This window comes from Parasteatoda tepidariorum, chromosome 7 (assembly GCF_982258835.1).
Source record: "Parasteatoda tepidariorum strain Cologne lab strain chromosome 7, Ptep-v5.0, whole genome shotgun sequence".
In the NCBI taxonomy this organism is placed as follows: Eukaryota; Metazoa; Arthropoda; class Arachnida; order Araneae; family Theridiidae; genus Parasteatoda; species Parasteatoda tepidariorum.
This window is the reverse complement of record NC_141761.1, coordinates 28,373,288-28,396,072: the sequence shown is the minus strand read 5'-3', so window position 1 is coordinate 28,396,072 and position 22,785 is coordinate 28,373,288. Positions and strand designations below refer to the sequence as shown.

At 30.5% G+C, this 22,785-nt stretch overlaps 1 pseudogene across 1 annotated transcript in view; it reads left to right on the top strand.

The window, feature by feature from the left end:
• Nucleotides 1-22,785, top strand: part of LOC107455402 (sorbitol dehydrogenase-like) — a 36,156-nt pseudogene that overhangs the window by 8,809 nt on the left and 4,562 nt on the right. Inside the window, exons 2-6 of the transcript XR_015435782.1 lie at nt 4,391-4,555; nt 4,946-5,105; nt 8,892-9,010; nt 11,837-11,902; nt 16,112-16,287. The product of XR_015435782.1 is annotated as a sorbitol dehydrogenase-like (transcript). The remainder of the gene's footprint in view (nt 1-4,390; nt 4,556-4,945; nt 5,106-8,891; nt 9,011-11,836; nt 11,903-16,111; nt 16,288-22,785) is intronic.

The window sequence follows — 22,785 nt, the reverse complement described above, 5'->3', positions numbered from 1 at the left end:
TGACCTTCTTCAAATTCATAGCATGTTTAATCTCAGTGATATTATTAATGAAGATAACTGGAACTTTCTAGTACATATTAACCTTAACAACAATTATATTCTTTTCAATGACCACCTTTTTCAACAAATTAATGGTATTCCCATGGGAAATAATTTCAGTACTAACATCTGCAATATTTTTCTTTTTCTACAAGAATATAGATTTGTAAAATCACATGTTAATCTTCCAATTGATTCTCTCTTTCTCAGATTCATTGATGATCTATTAGTTATTAATTTTAATGATTTCGATATTCTAGCAAAACATATTTATCCAAATGAATTAATTCTTAATAAAACAAATAATAGTAATTCTTCAGCAAATTTTTTAGATTTGACTCTTAATATTAATGCAGATAAAAATATTACATTTAAACTTTTTGACAAAAGAAATGAATTTAAATTTCCAGTTAAAAAATGCATAGATTTCAACTCTAACTTAGCCAATAAGGTTTTTTCTAATATTATTGCCAATCAAATTCATAGATTTTACAGGAATAATTCTAACTATAACGAGTTTTTATTAGATACTGATATATATAAAAACGATTTAATTAATAGCCATTTTCCTAGTTCATTTCTTAATTTCTATTTTAAAAAAATCTTAAAAAACTTGGTACATTAATTTTTAATTTTTATTTAATTTTTCTGTTTTAAGAATAAGCTCTGATTTTTTCAAGGTAGGAACTAACTATGATAAACTATTCCTAAAGCCACTGGACGGAATAGTTTGGATGTATGACCTTTTATACTGGATTAGTTAAATATTTTTTAGTTACTTTTTAATATTTGTAGCCTCTTAAAATTAATTTAATTTTAATTGTCCAGTATAATAAACAGTTTATTTATTTATTTATTTATTTAATTATTTTTATTTTTGTATAAGTGGAATGGGCTCTGGTTCGTAAAGAACCACCCCAAATGAATGCAGATGATACGTGTATACTTTAAAATTATGTAAGGTTGTATGAATGAAGAATAAAACCTATAAACGGTTTTCTATTCCTGTATGCAGGCTCTGATTTTTAAATAAGTCACCCTATGAAAGATGGATATGTGTATTCTGTAAAATTATGTTAGATTTTTTGAATGAAGGATGAGTCTATAAACGGCTTTCTATCCTGACAGACTGACTTTTAAATTAATTTCCCTATTAATGATTTTTTTTTTTTTTTTTTAAGACTGCTAATTTATTCAATCCGTTAAACATTTTTATTTTTATTTCAATTTTATTACCTTTTTACTAATTGTTTCTCATAGATGGCAGCACTAATATTTTACCTAAACATTTTTTCTTCTTCTTCGATCAAATGTTTTTTTTTTTAAATTTATTATATTCGATTCAAGCTATAAGCAATATTTTACATCTTCGCGATTTTTGTTAACTGTTTTATTATTGTACTTTTAAACCTAAACCGCGTTTTAATTCACGCCGGTAAGTTTGATTTCCTTTTACATTTTTCTTTTATTTCATGATTTTTTACAACATTAGGTTTTTGCGATATCGACACATATAAAGAATAATTTTTATCTTAGGATAATTATTCTTTATTCAGAAGTATCGCATTATTTATGGCAATTAGATGTGTCTTGACAACGACTATTTGCCTTTACCATTCTTGTTTCTCTACCATTTAGCTTTTTATTTTTATTTTATTCATGTTTTTCATGTTAATTTGTGTTTATATATATATATATATATATATATATATATATATATATATATATATATATATATATATATATATATATATATATATATATATATATATATATATATATATATATATATATATATATATATATATATACACTGGTTATCATAAATTAAGGAAAATTCACAAAAATCGCGATAACTCAAGAAATTACACATGGAATTTTATGAAACTTACCCACAATATACAACACATAGTAAGGTATTAAACAACATAAAAAGAAATTATCAGACATTAATAGTAGTATAGAAATTAGCACATGTATAAAATAAACAAATTGGAAGTATCGGTTTGCAATAGAAAAAGTACCTTTAATATGGAATATGATTGCCTCTAGAAGCAATACAGCACAAACAGCGATGTGTGATGCTTTCAATTATGCGGTCTATCAGTGCAATAGGAAGTGAGAGCCATTGCTCTTGTAAAGCAGTTGCAAGCGTGGCAAGGGTCTGAGGGGGCGGATTGATGGCAGATACACGCCTCCCTAGAGCATCCCAAACGTGCTCGATAGGATTCAAGTCCGGGGATCGAGCTGGCCACTCCATGCGAGTAATTGTTTCCTGTTGAAGATAATCATCAACAATGCGAGCTCTGTGTGGTCTTGCATTATCGTCCTGTAACAGGAAGCAATCACCAATTGCCCCGGCATATGGGCGCACATAAGCATCAAGGATGTTGTTTCGATAAACCTGAGCATTCACGGTTCCCCTTGGAAAGACATGGAGGTATGTGCGCCCTCCTAAGGATATGCCTCCCCAAACACAGACACTGCCTCTTCCGTATGCATCTCTTTCACGGATGTTTGATGGATGATAACGGGTCCCAGGTTCTCTCCATATCAAATAACGTCTACTGTCACTTTCTAGACTAAACCTGGACTCATCCGTAAAGAGAACAGGCCTCCATTGATCTGACGTCCAGTGGACACGTTGTCGGGCCCACTGCAAACGGTCTCTCCTATGGCGTGATGTGAGCGGCACGCAAATGGCTGGTCGTCTCGCATACAGACCACCTTCGTGGAGCCTTCTGCGCACAGTTGACGTTGACACCAACCTTCCGGTGGCTGCAGCAAGAGAGGATCTAAGATGTGTCGGAGTAGCGGTTCTATTCCTGCGTGCACTTAATGTCAAATATCGGTCATCGGCACTGGTCGTAACAGTTGGCCGTCCTTGACTGAACCTCCTAGATGCCGAATCTGTGGTTTGAAATTGCCTCCAAAGTCTATGAACCACAGATGGACTCACATTTAGCCATCTGGCCACTTCTGATTGACTCTGCCCTGCCTCTAGTCTCCCGATGGCTCTCCATCGTAGTTCTTCAGGCAAATGATGCCTAGAGGTCATTATTACGAATTGGCTATCTCAGATTTTCAATGTCGCAATCACAGTAAAATTTGTGTGCTTTCTCTCAAACTTGGACTTTTATGCTCCAGGCAGATGACGTAAGCCGAGTGCAGCGCCACTAATTTGCATATTGCAATTTTACTCAGCTACTCTTAGTGGACAACATATGCAAATTTTGCACGGTTTGGCTTACTTTTGAAAGAGTTATCGCTATTTTTGTGATTTTTCCTTAATTTATGATAACCAGTGTATATATATATATGACCAAAGAAATCGACTTAAAATTTCACTTAGTCTGTGCTTTAGCAGCAAAACTAATTTCAGATTTGATATCACAACACCCGTATTAGGCAAGATGAAGTATTTGAATGAATGCAACAAAATTATTCCCCGGTGTAATTGTTCCTTTTTTTCCACTTTTCCTATCCCGAAGTCTCAAAAACTCCCACAATGTCTAATTTTTTAATAATCTATACATATGATTTCCCTTTTTTTCTGCTGAATTTGCTGCAAGTGCACTAGCATAGATTGAATAAATTTCGATTCGATTACAATTTCGTAAGTATGAGTTATATGAATATTTTGGAAAATAAACTAAACTGTATTCAAAAGCTCGTTATTTTTCTATGAGAATATTTTTTTAACTATCATTTTTAAAGATAGAGTGAGAAATCATTTGATATATAAATGCTACAAATTAAAAAAATATGCAATAATTATTATAAATAGTTATATGGGGCCGGGTCAGCCTGGTTGGGAGGACGTTGGACTCGTGTTCGTGAGAACGGGAGCTCACGTCCCACCGACCGAAGCACTGGTACACGTTGAATCTGTAGGGGTCACAAAGTTCTTCAAGTTTCCATAACAAATTAATACTTCTCGAAGTACTGAAATGGAGACTGATTATTCTTTGGTTCAGATCAAAATTACGATCTGTGGATGAAGGAATGGATGTAGGAATGAATCCACTCTGTAAAACGGGCTGTGACGTTTGTGTGGCTGAAATCGTATTCTTGGCCATAGATGGCGCCACTGAAAAGCAGGAAAAGCAGCCTCTGCCATAAATTTGTTTAGTTTCCCAAGTAGGCTTGCTGGTATTGGCGATTGGCAATAGAAACAAGAACAAAAAATAGTTATAATACCACAATACTTGCCCACAATATGCGGAGGCAGTTTAAAAGCTGGAGTATTTAATAATAGTTTCTTGTTTCTTACATCGTACCATAGTACTTATAATAATACTCATACAGTATTCTATTAAAGTATTTTGCATTACATCTCTGTTATTCTCAGAAGTTTTAGTTGAAATTCACTTTGTTGAAATTTGCGGTTCTGATATCCACTTCTGGAAAGACGGAGCCATTGGCAAAAATAAAATGACTTCTCCAATGATGTTGGGTCATGAGTCAAGCGGCGTTGTTATTGAAGTTGGTGCGGAAGTAACACGTCTAAAAAGAGGTAAGTTTATTCGCTTTTCTTCAAGAAAAATGTAACTGCATGAAAATACTACATGATAAAAATTTCTGTCTTCTAATTTAAACAATTACATGATTTTTTTTTAATTTGAAAGTTGTTTAGAAATTGATAATAGAGAAATCATACCCTTATAAAGTTAACTTTAGAAATTTGTCTAACATCGATGGTACCCTTAAAGACGCTAATCGAACTAAAGAAAGAGTTATTCGGGAGCGGATGCATTTGTTTAAAATGAATCACTTTGATTGATTTTAAGCAAATTTATTATCTCCAATGATGCGTATTTTAATTGAGCATTAATTGGTTTGAAAATGAATGCTAGGATCAGCATTCGTATTCAAAACGAACTTAAAAACATATATTTTGCAAAAGGTGACAGAGTTTGCATAGAACCTGGTATTCCTTGTCTCAAATGTGACTACTGTAAAGATGGACGTTACAATCTTTGTCTGAGTGTGAAGTTTTGTGGAACGATAAAGACCTAAGGAACACTTTGCCGATATTATTGCCACGATGCTGATTTTTGTTTCAAGTAAGTGATGTTTAATTTGATATTACTTCTAGTTTCAAAAAATAATTTCCACTTTTTTATTATTAACCCCTTAACGATCGGTTAATTTTTAAGAAAACGGTCATAAAAGTGCCTATTTTTTTGGTTTTTGTATTTGTATTACGTATTTGATTAGTGCTGACATCTAGTATAAAATAAACTAACTATCTACAATTACCTTAAAAATATCCTGTTACTGCCATCTGGTGTGTAAAATGAGAAATAAAATGTTATCGGGGCAAAAGAAATGAAATAGTTTTATTCTTATTGGCTCGTTACTACTGAACACTCCAGCCCGTCAGTATCACGAGAGAGAGAAATAGAGGGCGAAACCTCAACCCGTCATTTTCACGGGAGTGAGAAGGAAGGAGTTAATATCGCATGTAGAGGAGCCTTCTGTAGTTGAGCACGGTATTAAAGAGAAAAATTTATTTAATTTAACTAAAGCTGCTTTATTATTAAGAAAAGAAAAAGCAATAAAAATTTAAAAGAATAATAATGGTAGCAAGAAATAACATTTAAACATTCTTTCTAAAAATTAAAATGTGCGTAATATTTTAAACGTTTGCTACATTGTTTTAATATTATTATACATAAAAAGTTTCTAAGTGGATTTTAGTTGAGTTTTTACATTCAAAATTAATACTTTTTCCAACTGAGAAAAGAACGATTTTCGCAGCAACTGAAATCCACTAGTTATTTTTTCTACTTTTACTAGTTACTTTTTTAATAAATCAAATATAATACGGTATTTTGTTAAGTTGTAAAGGGATTAAAAGCTAAGTAAATCGTTAGACGGGGGAAATATTTTTTTCGTTAAATACGAGTTTAAAAGAAACATAATAAGAGATATTTAGGAACTAATGGTTTGTTTTTAAAGTTAAATTAATTTGCACTAAGATATATAGTTTTTATTAATATTTGCTTGATCTTTCAAACTTGATCTGAAAAACGATATTGAGATAGTGAAAACAATATTGAAACTTTAAGATCAGTAATTCAAGTTCAGAAACTAAGTGTTCCTAAATAATGAGTGAGCAAGAAAACTGAGAGGCAGAAACATTGTTGACGTATGCCTGTTTAGATAGAGGGGGTACGATTGTTCTTGTTTTCCAGTGGCGCCATCTATGGCCAAGAATTGGCAGAAACATTAATCTAACTTTAAAATAATCTGTCTGTTTTTCTTTTTTCTTTTTTTAGACCAATCTTCTTGATATTGTTGTTATTTTCAATTGCAACATGATGAATAAGTCAAGATTATATTTCAAGATTACATAAGTCAAGATAATAATCAAAGTGGAAATTAATAGTAAAAAAAATGGAAACTGCATTGTAAGAACTGGTTAATATTTGTCCAATTTCGGTGCTGTAAACTCCAGGAATTATGTTAAGGAATACTTTATTTTAAGTTAATATCATTCATTAGGTATTTTGAAGAGCGTTGAATTCTTTTTAATTTTCTCTCTTCTTTTCTCTGTATGCTAGACTAACATTCTTATTTTGTTTCAAGATAAGTGCTTAGATATGCGTCATTATTTATAAATTCTTACTTTACATTGTATAGTAAATATAAATTTACTTACTCTTATATGCATCATACCCTATTTTAATTTCAAGTTTTACTGTTACTGCGCTGTAACGTTATTTTTAAGTAAATAAATTTCAAAAGTGAGTCATAAAACAAATAAATATGAATGAATAGATATTAATAAATAAATATGAATAAAATAAATAAATGCTTTTGACTCAAGTTATTTAGGTTATTTATCACTCAGAGACTAAAGATATATTTTCATCATTTAGTGGTGTTAAATCTCATAATTATGAATATTTGTTTTTGAACAGATACAGTTAGTTATCAATGAGGCGATTTGAAGTAAAAATTTTAAAAATTCAAAAAGTTGATTTAATTAATTTATCAAGTGATACATTAAATTAAATAATTGGCTTTCCCTTAATCATGTAGCAATAAAGGAAACGAAGGAAATAAAAATAAAAATATGACCACCGAAGCCGACGATTTTCTGATGATTGTGTTTGCGTTTCTTTTCTCAATTGATTCTTTGTATTTCTTGTTTTTTCCTGGACTTCTATACAAAACCTTCGGGGTACTGAGGGAATTAGGCATTTGCTTCTCCTTCAATAGAAAAGGTTTTGTTTTATGGCTACCGGGACCGGTACCTCCTGAAGACGTGGGCTTCGGTGGTCATATTTTTATTTTCTCGTTTTTTTCCAAAGAAGTTTTATCTATTTAGAATTAAAATTTCTTTTTGTATTCTTGTAGTATTATTTTCCTTAATCATCTAATTTTAAAATGAAAATTGTTTTCCTTTATGACGAACAATAATTTACTTCACTGTAAGCATTTAGTTTATCTCCACATGGTGACCACTACTTTAAATCAAGGTGGTGAAGTGAAACATCAAATATAACTCTTGGTTCTTGATTAGTAAAAGAATACAAAATATTAAATTCTAAATTGAGAAAACTATCTTTCAAAGAAATGGGCTTAAAAGCAGCAGAATTTCCAAAAGAAAGAATAATTGAAGCAATAAAGAAAACAATGGAAATAAAAACAAAAATATGTCCACCGAGGCCGACGTCTTCAGGGGGTACTGGCCTCGGAAGCCATAAAACAAAACCTTCTCCATTGAGTGAGAGGACAAATGCCGAAATTAACTCTCTCAGTACCTCGAAGGTTTTGTAGAAGCCCAAGAAAAAATACATGAAAAACATAAAACCAAATCAGAAAGGAAATTTCAACAAATCTTGAGAAAATAAAAACTCACATTAAACCGGTCAAACAGTGATTTCACAAACAAACTAAATTCAAAGGAAACTCTAATACAAAGGAAAACAACACCATCTATTAAAATGGGCAGAATGAAGAAAATAGTAAAAGATAAGATTACGTAACAAATTAGTACAATACTAAACTGGGGCTGCTCAGTTTAGACTTGATTTTTGCCCTGTTAAAAGAAATAATAAAATAGTATTCTTCAATCATCTTGGTTCTTGATATTTCACTACGCAAAGAGCCTCGGATTGTTTCTAGTGTAAAAAAAAACATGAATATTTTTTAAATTACTTGGCATAAAGTAGCTGCCACCATTTTTAATATTCAATAATATTAAAATTCATAATAGATACGATGCCCATAAGAGTCAGTAAAGTTATTTTTATGATATAATTTAAAGCAAGAATCATTTAATATAAAATGCACTAATTTTACTAATAAAATTAGCTTCTTAATCAAACATGCATAAAAAGAATACTAAGATGAATTTGAACTAGAATTAACAGAACAGATGCTAGTACAAATTAAATGTTGTAAAATTATTCAATACGATTTTCAGAGATTTTAAAAATAGAAAGATGATTATCTTTATTACACAACCAAAAACATGTTTTTGTAGGCGGTAAGTAGCCTAAAAGGGAATATTAAGCTCGTGCCATCGATAAACTATCGACTGGCTATATACAAAGTATATCAAACTTGGTTTTAGATGTTAAAATAAGTCAAAAATGTTGTGAATAAGATAAGCTTGGTTTAAAATTTCTCCATTATTAGAATCTAGATTTGACAGGTCACTTTAAACGTTTAATTAGGCGTTAATTTGAAATGAAGTGTTTCTTAACACAATAATTTGAGTTGTTCAACTCTAAATACGAAGAGATGCTAAACCACATTTTTTTTTACAGTCTAGGTGTATTATTTTGATATTTGTTATTTTTAGGCAACAATGTTTTTCTTTTTCCATATGTCAGATTACCAGATAATGTTACTTTAGAAGAAGGGGCTTTGGTAAAGCCATTATCTGTTGCCATTCATACCTGTCACCGAACTCGAGTTAGAGCAGGAAAATCTGTACTCATATGTGGGGCAGGTGAGTATAAATTCCGCAGGTAACAAAATGTGTTTACTTTTTCAAACGAGGCATTATTTTTCCGCAAATTGAATTTTTTCATATTCTGTCTCATTAGGTAATTAAATTAGCATTATTTGCCTTATTTTTTCCAATATCAGACTGAGTGAAAAAAAAGTTGCAATGTCTTTAACCCCTTCCTTCTCGTTCCCGTGAAAATGACGGGGTGAGGTTTCGCCCTCTATTTCATTTTTCGCTCCCGTGATATTTCCGGGATGTAGTGTTCAGTAGTAACGCTCCAATGAGAATAAAACCAATGCTTTTTTTTGCCCGGAAAAAATTTTATTTCTCATTTTACACACCAGATGGCAATACCATGATATTTTTAAGGTAATTGTAGATAGTTTATTTCAAACTAGATGTCAGCACTAATCAGGGATACAGGGATGAAAAAATAGGCACTTTTATGACCGTTTTCCTGGAAATTAACCGATCGTTAAGGGGTTAATAAAAATACCTCCAATTTAATTATTCCGATTAATGGTTTACTGCATAGATTTTATGATGATCTTGACAACTTAAAAATGCGTACCGTCAATCTGAGTAGCTTTGCCTTTAGGGTGAGTTTGTCCAAAATCCAGGGTTACTTTGTCTTTTGCTTTACCGAAGAAATATTTGTTCCCAAGCAGCAGTCATTCAATGACCATTAAATGCTCTAGAAATCATCAGGATTGTTAGTTCTAGTGTGTAAGTTGAAGCTTTTTTAATGTCATCATATCCTGTCTGTGTGAAACTAAAAGTGACTGCGAACAAGCAATTTTAGTACTGTAGCAACTTTGACCCCACGAGCCCATAAGGATTGCTATTAAGTTTTTCATAATTTTCCTATTTTTGTTGGATGTAATAAATACAGAAGTGGAATGTTATTACTTTAATTTTCATCTTACCACTCTGTTAGGTATGTTACTCCTTGACACATAAAAAAATTGAGATTATGTTTCCCACCACTCACTAACTGTCACGTTGATCAGCCTGCGTAGGGACTGAGGGTGCACGGTATCGGTCCTCAAAGTGTTCGAATTTATGCGCAGGTCGTTGTACTACTAAATCAAAGAAGTCTTCCCCCCTGCATGCAATTGTAATGGCATGTCATCTGATCATCTTTAGAGATGTTTCCCAGACAGTCGTCTATAGCCCATTGAGCTGTTTGAATAACGTACTACGTGAATAACGTACCTACAAACCTCGCTAACTGTCTGAAAGTGCCAAAATGACTTGTTTGTAATAATTACTTTAGCAGCGATCAGGCATTTCTACTCACGACTCTATCAGTTCTACTAAGAAAATTAAAACGGGAAAGGGAAAAAAAATTGAAATTGATAAAAGATTTCTGAATTTCCAAGAAGAAGACACTTTCTAATTATGTAATTTCCCGAAAAAATGTTCGAAGCATTTCATAGCAAACTTTTTAATTACTTGTGACCATGACAACTTGGAACTCACCTATCTGAGAACTAAAGACGAAGAGAAAACGTGTCCCTAATAAAAATTTGAGTAATAAAAAAGTCATTAGAAATAAAAACCAAATATTCAACAACTGTTCTCAATTTTTTTTCCATCTTTCTTCTATAAAAGGTACCATTTCCCAGAAGTTAACGTAAGAAGCAGTTTTTAACAGAAAACCTCTGTGGGGTGGGATAATTACTCCATTGAGTTTGTTATATTTTTTATGTTTTACTGAAACTAAGCTTAACTAACAACTTAAAATAAGAGTTCCTACTTTTTTGTTGTTGTTCGTATTAAATATTTAATGATACTTATTTAAAAGTACTCTACGTCTAGAAACGGAATCAAAAAGTTTAAATCCTTCTAGAAAGAAACTTTTATAAATTTGTTTTAAAAAAAGACAGCTTTTTTCATCATAAAAAAAATCCCGAACAATAACAATACGGTATCAGTCTTAATTTCTGTGTATTTGTAAATTAAAATTTCCCGTTTCTAATGCTTTAATAGCATTGTTATTTTATTGCTTTAACTGCAATGATTTATTGCTTTAATTGCAATGATTTATTGCTTTAATTGCATTGTTGTTTAACTGCACTCCCTGAATTTGTTGAGGAACAACCGAAACAACTGTGTGAAGCAGCACTATATTTCAAATTCACTTCAAATCAAGCTTCCATACATAGTTTAAAGTACGCAGTTAAATGCAAATAATAGAAAAACATTTTCACCAAATTTACATGAATTTTTGCAATTTGAGATTTGTTTTTGATTCCGAAAACACCAATTTTAGCGTACTTGGACATCGTTATTAAATTGTTTACAATCGAGTATGAATTCAAGTGTGATTTTGTTTTGTTGCTTGCTTCTATGCAACTACGGACGCGAAAGTTACAGTTAGAAAATTAATTTAATTTTTAATTGATCAATGAGAGCTACATTTAATATTAGATAAATTTATAAATATTTTTTAACTGAATAAAATAATTTATGAAAGTTATTTACTATATCGGTTTTGTTTTTGAAAAAGCTGAGTTCAAATTCGTTTTGATGTTCTTTTCATGCTATGCATATGCTTGGTAAACAAATTAAATTTATTTTTAGAATTAGTGTGGGTGTGAACCCTTCACTAAATCTTTTTACTTATAACTGTATCACAAAGATAACTTAACTGAAAATTTTGTGTATGATATCTCATTGTTATAAATTTTAGTGTTATTGATGTTAAAAATTAGAGCAATTACTTTACTCCAGAAGTAGTAAAAAGGAACATTCTAAAAGGAACATTGTTATTTTTTGAAGTTTATTGTTATAATTTAAAATTTTAAACCCATATTATTTTAGGTCCAATTGGCTTGCTTCACTTGTTAACATGCAAGGCAATAGGTGTCACTAAAATATGCATCACAGGTAAGAAATATCAATGAATACATTCTAAATGCATAGAGGGTGTTCCGTAAAGACGGCCCCTAACACGTATATTTAGAATCCTCATCAGAAACGAAAACAAGAAATTCTTCACAATATGGGCTGTAATCTGATATTTAGATAAAGAAATACTAACTTTTTTTAAAATTTTATGAAATACGGCACATGAAGTTGAATGTAATAAACAACAAGACTGGTCTGCTTGCGAGACAAAGGAATTAGAAACCATTATTAAAAGCACCTCCTCTCCCTCCAATTCAAACTGTTTTGCTGTTTATTTCGTCGATCTTTCTCTACTGTGATTGGTTAAATATTGATAAAAATTTTTTTGTCGATTAAGTATTAATTTGCGACTCGAAAAGTGTAGTAAATGTTTCATTTTTATATTTGTTGTGGATTCTAAGTGTATAAATTAAAGGTAGTCTTCATGGAACATACTGTTTGTTCTAAAATAGGAGATAGAAGTATATGAAAAAAGATATTACAAGATCTAATAGGAAACGATAAAGCTCTCGTCTTCCAATGAGGTGACCGAAGTTCAAACCCTAGCGATAGCTGATCGATACGAATTTTTCTCCCGGCTCGTACTGACCACAGTGTTGACGTAAAATATCCTTAGTAGGCGGAGTGACACCGGGTGGCTGGGTGGTAGCGAGACGCGCTCTCGTACAACAGGAGCTGGATTCAATCCTAGAGACCGGCAAGGCTGACTCAGCCTTTCATCCCTTCAGTGAATCCAGAGACTAATATAGGGGCCTTTATATCTATGAGTGAATCGTTAAATAACTACCAAGCCAGCTTGGAGACTAAACACTGGGGGTTCAGTGTCCGGTTGACCACCCAACTGGAACATCTGCTCCTGCACCTCAGAACCCTAGGTCAAGAAAACTGAGAAAGGTATTCCAGGCTTATTCCCTCTATGGGCTGTGGTGCCCCTGAGTTGAGTGTTTTTAGTTAGTAGACTGATAATGGGCTAGAACCCTTTTGCCACATGGCAGATTTTCATGTTTTTTTTTCTTGTTATAACTTAGGTGTCGGTTAGTTCTATCAAGAATCCTTCCCTAAGGCTAGTTTGTCTAAATACTTGATCCGACTGTCTCCTTGTCTTCTCGATTGGGTTCATAATTATAAAGCTACGAAGTTGAACAATGATAGTTTTTACCTAAAAATGATTAGCCTCTTCAACTCCAATTGTGATCTAAATTAAAAATTTATGTTTTTGAATTGAAAACAACAATAATATCATATTAAAAAAATGATACTTAAAGTTTTATCAAAACAAAAAGTATTATGAATGTAAAAAACTACAAATTTTCAAAAAACAAATTTTTTACTAGTTGTAAAAAAGATGATTTCAAAAATAGAAATATTTGAACTTAAATTGCAAATTTGAAACAGCATTTACAGTATTGTAAATTGTTGGGTCATTTTTAGAGTTATTTTCCGGAATCATTTGACTAAATATGCTAAACATCACTGAAATTCGAAATGAAAAGATTATGAAACTAATCTTCCTTATTTGCATTAAATTCATTTTTAAATAAATTAATATTTCCCGTAAATCGATGAAGAGTGATTGATAGAAGGAAAAAAAAACAACTAAATTTATAATGAAAAATATTATTATAAATTAAGTACATAGCAAAAACGTTTGAAAAAGGAAAGTGATAGAATTTGCATTAAATTCAAGGCATCGACAGCCGAAAAAGCTTTTGAAGCTGGAGCCATGTGAAAGCATTTTTAAAGTTAGATAAACGGTTAAAAGACATAATGCCCTTCATGGATATCACGCAAGCATTATTTGTCCCCACATTTCCTCCCAAGTAATTAATTTCTAGAAATAAAAAATCGAAATCATTACCCATCCATTATCAAGGCCAGATCTTGATTCATTCTATTTCTGGATATTTCTAGAACTTTAAAAGATACTTAGGGGGAGGGGGTGACATTTCCTGCGACAACACTTTTGTCTCCAAAGCGGAATCAAAAGTTTCCTTCTAATGCTTTGATGTTCGTTTTTTTCTTCTTCTTATTTGTGCTTGACTATGAGGGACAAACGCATCGCGTGCGAAAGGTGTTTACTTGTATAAATACATTTTCAACCTGAATAATAGGCACGAAACTTGCTGCGAAATAATTTTTTCCCCATTAAATTTTCATCAGCTTTCGAATGTCGTATGGATTCATGACTTAAAGAGTAAAAAATATCTTTAGGTTTGACACTAATACGATGAATATTGCTGAATTGTATACATAAAAAATCTGTCTTGAATTCTAGAATTGAACAAAAACATTGACTTCGAGTAGAAGGGATTTACCCTTCTAAGGGCACCTTGGATTTTTTTTTTAACTTGTAAAAAAGTATTACTGTGCTTTAATATGCAGAATCATTCAATAAATGTATATTATTTTAAAATTTCTTAAAAAAAAGTACGAACTTGTTTTTAGGAGCTGATTTACTTTAGTGATTAATTACCTAATCGCAGAGTTAACTTGCTTTGATCACACATGTGAGATGGCAAAAAATGTCTACTCTCAAAAAGATGGCAAAAGTCTTGATCCTCGAAATATAGTGAGGGGGCGTCTGCAGTTTGGAAATATATGATTCCAATAGTTTGGCCAGGAGAGCAGTTGAAAGTGCAAACTACATAATTCATTTACACTTATTTTTTGAGTATTTTGCCATATATTCGGTACTATTGATGTCCATGCAAAACTTTTTTAACATATAAACATGATTATACAATTTAATTAAGCTCATCCAAATCTGAATGGAATTATTTGGATAATCATTTAAAAATAAAATAATCCAAATAATAAGTCCAAATAATTTATCCAAAATAATAAATCCAAATAATTTGTAGTTTTTTTTATCTTTCAGATATTTTAATATGCTAAAAAAGGAATTGCAAAGTGACATGAATTTCTGTACTATTTTTAGCTACTTAATTTTAAATGACAACATTTATAATTTGAAGGGAATGAGTTAAAAAAATAAAAATAAAAATACGACTTCGTTGAGATGGCGAGTTGAGCAAAGAATACAATTAACGTTATAAGGTTTCACACTTTCCACTGCTCTACTGCCTTAACTATTTTGACCCTATTTTGCGGATCAAGAATCTAAACCCGTTAAAAGAAAGGTATGTTTAATCAAATAAAGCACATTTTTGTACCTGATATCAGAAATTAAAATATTTCTCAAGACTAATTATTTGGCATATTTAACGTTAAACCCTCTAACAATTAAGATTGAATCTTTTTGCGGGCGCTTCTGATCTCTACATCAAAAGTAATTCAGGACATTTGCTTCTTTCGTGAATTAATTAGAAAGTTAAATTCACATCGTATACAATGGATATGATTATTTAAATACTCTTCTACGCAGCTCCCCTCTTACATGATCAAAACGAAACTTTGTTTTTTATAATAATTTTAGGCTCTCAATCCACGGTTTAATGACTAAAAAACCATCAATCATTTCTTCGTTGCTAATTAATTACAAGGCAGTAAAAAGTTTTTAAGCCATAAATGTTGATAATTTATTAAAATAATTGATCTCTAACAGACTTTCAAATTACTTAACTAGCATTTACGCACAGACCGGCTAATTATTAGATTTTTAATTAAATAGGTTTCAAAAATATAAATTAATTTTCACACCTCAATGAAGAATAAATTATGCAAGCTTAGCTCTTTTTTCATTTAAAACTCTACAGCCCGTAATGAGATTGACTTGCTGAACGATTTTGTTATAAACCTTTCTGTTGTTGTCCTTGAATTTCTGGTGTATAATTTTCATTATGTTTAGGTCTTTTGTCACATCACTCAGCCATCTCTGTTTGGGTCTCGATTTCATTCGTATTCAATAATTTTAAGCATATTTTTTTCGTTTATTTTTTCTATATTGCTCAACCCTACCAAGTGCCTTATTCCATAAATCGAAGGAGGTTTCTTTCTTCGTGAAATTATGCAGTCAAGTTCACTATTGTGTCGAATGAATTATGTGAATTATTTATTTTGACTGATCCAAAAAGTCTCATTAAAATTAAGATTAACTCATGTCATGTAAAACATACTTTAGGAAAAAAGCATTGAAATACATTTTTTTTTCATAGAAATAGTTCATATAATATAAATAATAGTAATCATTTCAGTAAATAACAGAATTAATGCTTTTTTTTCATGCAGATATATGCGAAAAACGCCTTGCAGCAGCTAAAAACTTAGGAGTAAATGGCCAAATCTGCGTGAATAATAAAGACTTGGAAAGTATTATTAAAGAAGTAGATTCGGTGTTAGGTGGAATGCCCGATATTACTATGGAATGTAGTGGTGCATAATCTGGCATAAAGTTGAGCATCAAGGTGAATTTTTTCATTTATTCATTCCATTTCAGTTCACAATAAGCTAGTTTTCATGAGAATTCTGTGGGTCATATGAGTAGGGGAGAGTGGGGTCAATTGTAACAGGGTACGATTGTAACAGAGCAAAAATTTCGAGTGTCCGGTTCTAGATTTGGTTCCTAGGTGGCGCACAAGGTGTATTTAATAAATCTACATATATACCCCTGCTGGCAACCATTTTTATGTACTTTTGAAAGAGTTACATCACAAAAGATATTTTCACGCTACGTAAGTACTTTTTTTGGTATTAGAATATTATATTGCAACAAAGTAATTTTGTTTAAACAAATAAAAATTATTAACCGAATATGTAAATGGACACCTTAATTAACATTTCAAAAAGAATAAGAATTTTTATAATTAACAAGCATTGTTTTTAACAAATGAAGCCGAAATGGCGTCTTGGGGACGATTGTAACAATAAGTAAAGGGACGATTGTAACAGCTGAAAATAAATAATCTTATGTTTACAAACCATTACTTAATCTTTAAGAACCACCAATAGTTTCCTATATCATTTATATTAAGTTGTATGTGCATTATTTTATTTGTCCCCTTTCACAGCATAAATTAAAATTTTTAGCCCCTTAAGGTAAAAAGTTTAGCCCCTTATGTCTCTGCTCATTATTATTTTTACTCCTAAAATATCACTACTATTTTGATCAATAAAAAATATATTACAACTATGATAATATGTATAATTAACTACGTTTTAGTTGAATTTATGAACTGTTACAATTGACCCCGTTAGTGGGGACAATTGCAACAAGTGCACGACTGTCAAAAATTGTTAATAACTAATATAATAACATTTAAAATAAGGTATTTATTTTTTTTTCTAGTAGAGGATAGTCTACTTTACTCGTCTGTCAATTAATACTAATAATATATTGGATTTTTTGTTAGTTAAAAATAGTTAAGCAAAAAATGTTACAATTGACCCCACTCTCCCCTACATGTCCACGCTCTTGAATGTATTCAAAATGTATAAATGTGTATAGTACATAAAATATACACTTTTATATATTTTATATACATAAAAGTGTATAATAAATAAAAACGTCTTCCAACAGCTAATAATTTAGGAGCAAATGGCCGTGTCTGAGTTAATAATAAAGACGCAGAAAATATTATTAAAAAAGAATTTCGAGTTAGGAAGAATTACACGATATTACGATGGAATACAGTGGAGCAGAATCTCGTGCATAGTTGGGCCTCAAGGTGAATTTTTTTCATTTGTTCATTCCATTTCAGTTCATAATAATCGAGGGTTTATGGGAATTCTGAGGAACACATGAGTATATATATCCAAAAACTTGGATGTATACTAAATATATAAACGTGTATAATACATAAAATATACACTTTTATATATTTTGTATACATAAAAGTGTATAATAAATAAAAACGTCTTCCAACAGCTAATAATTTAGGAGCAAATGGCCGTGTCTGAGTTAATAATAAAGACGCAGAAAATATTATTAAAAAAGAATTTCGAGTTAGGAAGAATTACACGATATTACGATGGAATACAGTGGAGCAGAATCTCGTGCATAGTTGGGCCTCAAGGTGAATTTTTTTCATTTGTTCATTCCATTTCAGTTCATAATAATCGAGGGTTTATGGGAATTCTGAGGAACACATGAGTATATATATCCAAAAACTTGGATGTATACTAAATATATAAACGTGTATAATACATAAAATATACACTTTTATATATTTTGTATACATAAAAGTGTATAATAAATAAAAACGTCTTCCAACAGCTAATAATTTAGGAGCAAATGGCCGTGTCTGAGTTAATAATAAAGACGCAGAAAATATTATTAAAAAAGAATTTCGAGTTAGGAAGAATTACACGATATTACGATGGAATACAGTGGAGCAGAATCTCGTGCATAGTTGGGCCTCAAGGTGAATTTTTTTCATTTGTTCATTCCATTTCAGTTCATAATAATCGAGGGTTTATGGGAATTCTGAGGAACACATGAGTATATATATCCAAAAACTTGGATGTATACTAAATATATAAACGTGCATAATACATAAAATATACACTTTTACATACTTTGTTTATATAAAAGTGCATAATAGGTGAAAATGAAATCAAAATTTATGCAGCTGCAGCCATAAAACTCTTTGACACATGCTTTTCCATTTCAAGTGTCTAAAATCATTTAAGTAAATGGTGTTTTGCATGGTTCATCTTCTAGGGGTAGGATAAAATATTTAATTTTATTTGCTTGTTCAGTTAATTTCATTTTTTAGTATTTTCATCCAATTGTTTTGTATACACACTGATGGACAAAATCGAGATGAAGATTTCATCTTCTTTATGTACAAATGGGATGAAAAAAAAAACGAAAACAAAATTTAATTTTCTTGACGCATAATAGGCAAAATATAGCAAAGTTTTTTTTACTAGCTAAGCACTATTCAGCACCCACCTGTTGCTTCAGTTCAAAATGCTTATTACACTATGCAATATGAATTATATGAATTATACAACTCCAAAATTTTGCAAATAGTAATTATACTAAAAAACTGAAACAAAATGCAATTTACTAATTTTTGTAACAGGAAAAATTATATTCAACATCTCAATAACAAAAAGAATTGCATTTTTGCCTTATGTTATTTCTGATTGGTCGTAAATATACAAAAAACCTTGATTTAAACTCGTTTTTGCTCGCTTTCATAGTAGTTAGGTTGCAATATCTAAAGCACATTCTAAATCAAATCAAAGAAAAGTTCTAACCAAAGAAAAGTTTTTATTGGCATTGAAATGTTAGATCATTAAATTTGTACTTACGCGACAGTCGTATATAGTTGGACACACGGAATTCCCGTTTGCCTTTAAATGGCTAAATGAACCCCCTATTGCCCACTGGATCATTACAAGTGAAACTTCAATTACTTATGATGTTACAGGAAACATTTGTTAATGCATAATTTTTATTAACTTTATTTTATATTTCTTCTAAATTATAGCTTAAACGTAACTTTGTGCGAGAAGCTATATCTATATATAGTGCTCTAATTCCATAGCCTATCCAAACACGTCTGTCAAAAAATTAACATGTGGTTTTGTAAATGATAAAGAACTGTTGCCGTTAACATTCATCCCCCACTCTTAATTATAAATAACAGCATACTGAAATGTACAGTCCGCAAAAAAAAAACGAATCACCTTGAATAATTTTTGTTCTAATGATCGGATTTTCACGAACTAAGTGTCAATCTTAATGGTTCCTGGGGGTGACCTCAAATATGTTAATTAATTAGTGCTAACTATTAATTAAGTTACGAAATCAGACACAAAAACGCACTTTCTCTGAATAAACATAAATTTTTTTTCACATATTTGGATTCTTAACTTTCAAAATATAGGGGGTAGCCGCAATCTGGGAAAAATGGTCCCCATAGTTTGGTCAGGAGAGCGATCCAAAGTTCGTACCCCTTAATGTTAATTTAACTTTTTACGTTTTTTGTCATATTTTCAAAACTAATAAAGCAATTTAAGTAAAATTGCACCCACTCATAAAACTCATTTACCCAAAGATAATTTCTTGAACAAAATAATTTTTAATAATTATTAATTATTTTTTATTATTTAATTAAATTGAGGATGAAAAAATTTTGAATTATAAGGTATGAATTTTTTTAAACCATATTAATCTACATATTTTTTAATTGAAAAATCTAAAGTTTCAACTGTTTTCATTTATTAGAAGCTGAGAAAAATTAAAATTAATTATTTTTAAAAAAATAATTTGGCGACAATAAAGAAATGATTAAATGGGGCGATTAATATTAAAATGTGATAAACTTGCGAGGAACTTGATTTTGCGCGCGTAGTATAAAATTTCATTCATATTTTTTTCGCTAATAATCGTTTGCTAATCTTTTAATTTTTACTTATTTCTAACTATAAAATACAATGTTTCCTTTTTAGTCGCTTAATAATTTATTTGCAATTTAGTAACGAAACTTGAATAAAACATTTTGTATAAAAAACACTTTATTCAAGGAATGTCTAGTTTTATAAAATAGGATATGATATGATCTTCTGATAGAATATGATTATATACCAGATTGTGCTTAATTAATGTGATTATTTTTTATTTTTTGATTTTGTTTTTCAATAACTGATACAATTTCAATAATATGCATACGTATGCATAGATTTGGAATAATATGTTTATCAATTTCTTGAATATATATTTTATAAATATTAATAAAAATACGTAGTCAACTTTTTTAAGTATCTCTCACAACATCGCAAATTTCTCAACATCTTACAGATTAAATTAACGAATGAAAGAACACTTAAGCTTAGCTTGCCTTTAAGAAAAAATCATAAAAATTTCAAAATTTGTAATTTTAGCTAAATGATGGTGTCGACATATTTGTTATTAAATACAAATTATGTAAGAAAAAATTAGATAACTTACATAATATTGTTTTAAGCTTTTGGTGGTTTAAATAATAAGTAGTAAGATAACCAATAAGTAGTAAGATAACCAAATGAAGGAACAGTTCTTACCAGTGAATAAACACTAAATTTTCCAGTGAATGAACCCTTAATTTAGAAAATGTTTGATGCTCGTTAGGAATCCATTGGCCGCACAAATGTCTAAAAACAAGATTTTTCTTGGAATTGCAACATATAACCACAGTTAAAGTAGAAAATGTTACTTTTTTTCCGTCATGGAATGGAAAGTAAAATATGTTTGAATACATAATTAAAAAAAATTTTTTTTTTCATTTTTTTTTCTCACAGTTTAATAGTCTGTTCTAAATTATGAATGTTTATCATTGCGTAATCCGAAGATGTTTTTATTATTATTATAATTAGATCACTTTTTTGTTTACTCTTTTCCCCATATTTTTTAAGCTATTTTTTAATCTTTTTAAGTATATTTTTTCTCTTCGTCATATTTTCTGCTTTAACTTTTTTTTCAGCTCTTTCAATCTCTTTAAATTTTCGTTCTTTTTCTGAAGTTAATGCAAAAAATTAATTTTTTTCCTTTGATTTAACCTTCTTCTTTTTTCCAAATTTTTGGCCAATGTAAATGCATCTTCGAAATTTCTTTTGATTTTCCAATACCATTTCTAGAATTCCTCACTGGATAATAAATTAGAAAAAGGAGTTTCGAAGTTTGAGTAAAATCCATCTCTCACTGACTTATATCTAGTGGATCTTCAGCAGTACTTGCCATTTACTTATGGAACTAAATGGTTTTGCAACTAACAATGCCTCAAGTGGACTTATATCAAAATCAGTTTTCAAGATACTTTCATTATCAATGTTAGTTGTATCAGCTTCAGTGCCAAAATTTGATTAACCAAATGTTCTTTTTGAAATAAATTCTTCAATATTGAGAAAAGCACAGGCTATTGGATATTTGGGAGATTAAACTTTTCTGTCAATGTTCCTTTAAAAATTTGCAACTTAACTTGTGAGATTTCCTTCTCAAGCTTCTGAAGAAATAACGCATCGTTACTCTCGAAGCATGCGTTTTGTTGATAAGTTGTCTTGCTCATTAACTCTTGGTGTCTGTTTTGCATGCATTTGTTAAAGTCAACGTTTTTTACATCGAATGGAAAAATATCGCATTTCATAAAAGCATTTTAATTTCATTAGTTGATGCCTCAAATTCTTATTTAAAAATGGATGTAAAATTTTCTCGACATATTGCTTTACAATTCTTTTAAGATCTAACGGGAGATTTCCCTGAATTGGGTAGAAAACTAAACCAGAAAATTTGTTTTGATGAACATAACTTGCTCAGTTTCAAATTAATATGAGATTTATACCTATCCAAAACGAGCAAAATAGGGAATTTGATAGCATTTTTAATTAGGCATGGGTAGAAACATTTGCAATATATTTGTAAAATGTTGCTGCGGTCATTGTTTCATTTCATGAATCCTTTTTTCCAATGAAATATATAGCAGGGACTGATTCTGTAATATCTCAAAGAATTCTTCAGTAAGGAAAAACTACCAATCGAGGTACTTTTTCTTTCCTAGGTACTTAAGAATATAAATCCTTATAATTTTTAGAGCCAAGGATTTTTCCCGTTTAAGGGCAGTATTCAACTCTTGTTTCGTTCGCATTGTAAATGCAATCACTTTCTAAAAGGATGCCAGGGCTACTTCATCTAAAGTTCTTAAAACCAGTATTTCGAATATTATTCTCTAAGGGAAGTTTTGCCTTTTGAAATTATCTTCGCATTGCACTGAGTTATCGGTGGATGTCGCCTTAAAAAAAACTTCACCCATTTTTCACCTGGATGATTGTCTTTAAATGGATTTTTCCTACCAGTTCCCGTCTGGACGTTAAAGACAGCAATAAGATAATGACTTAACTAATTATTAGCACAAAGGCCTGCAAAGAAATTTTCTATTCAAGCTTTTATTATTATATTTAGTCAGTAAACATAGCTTATT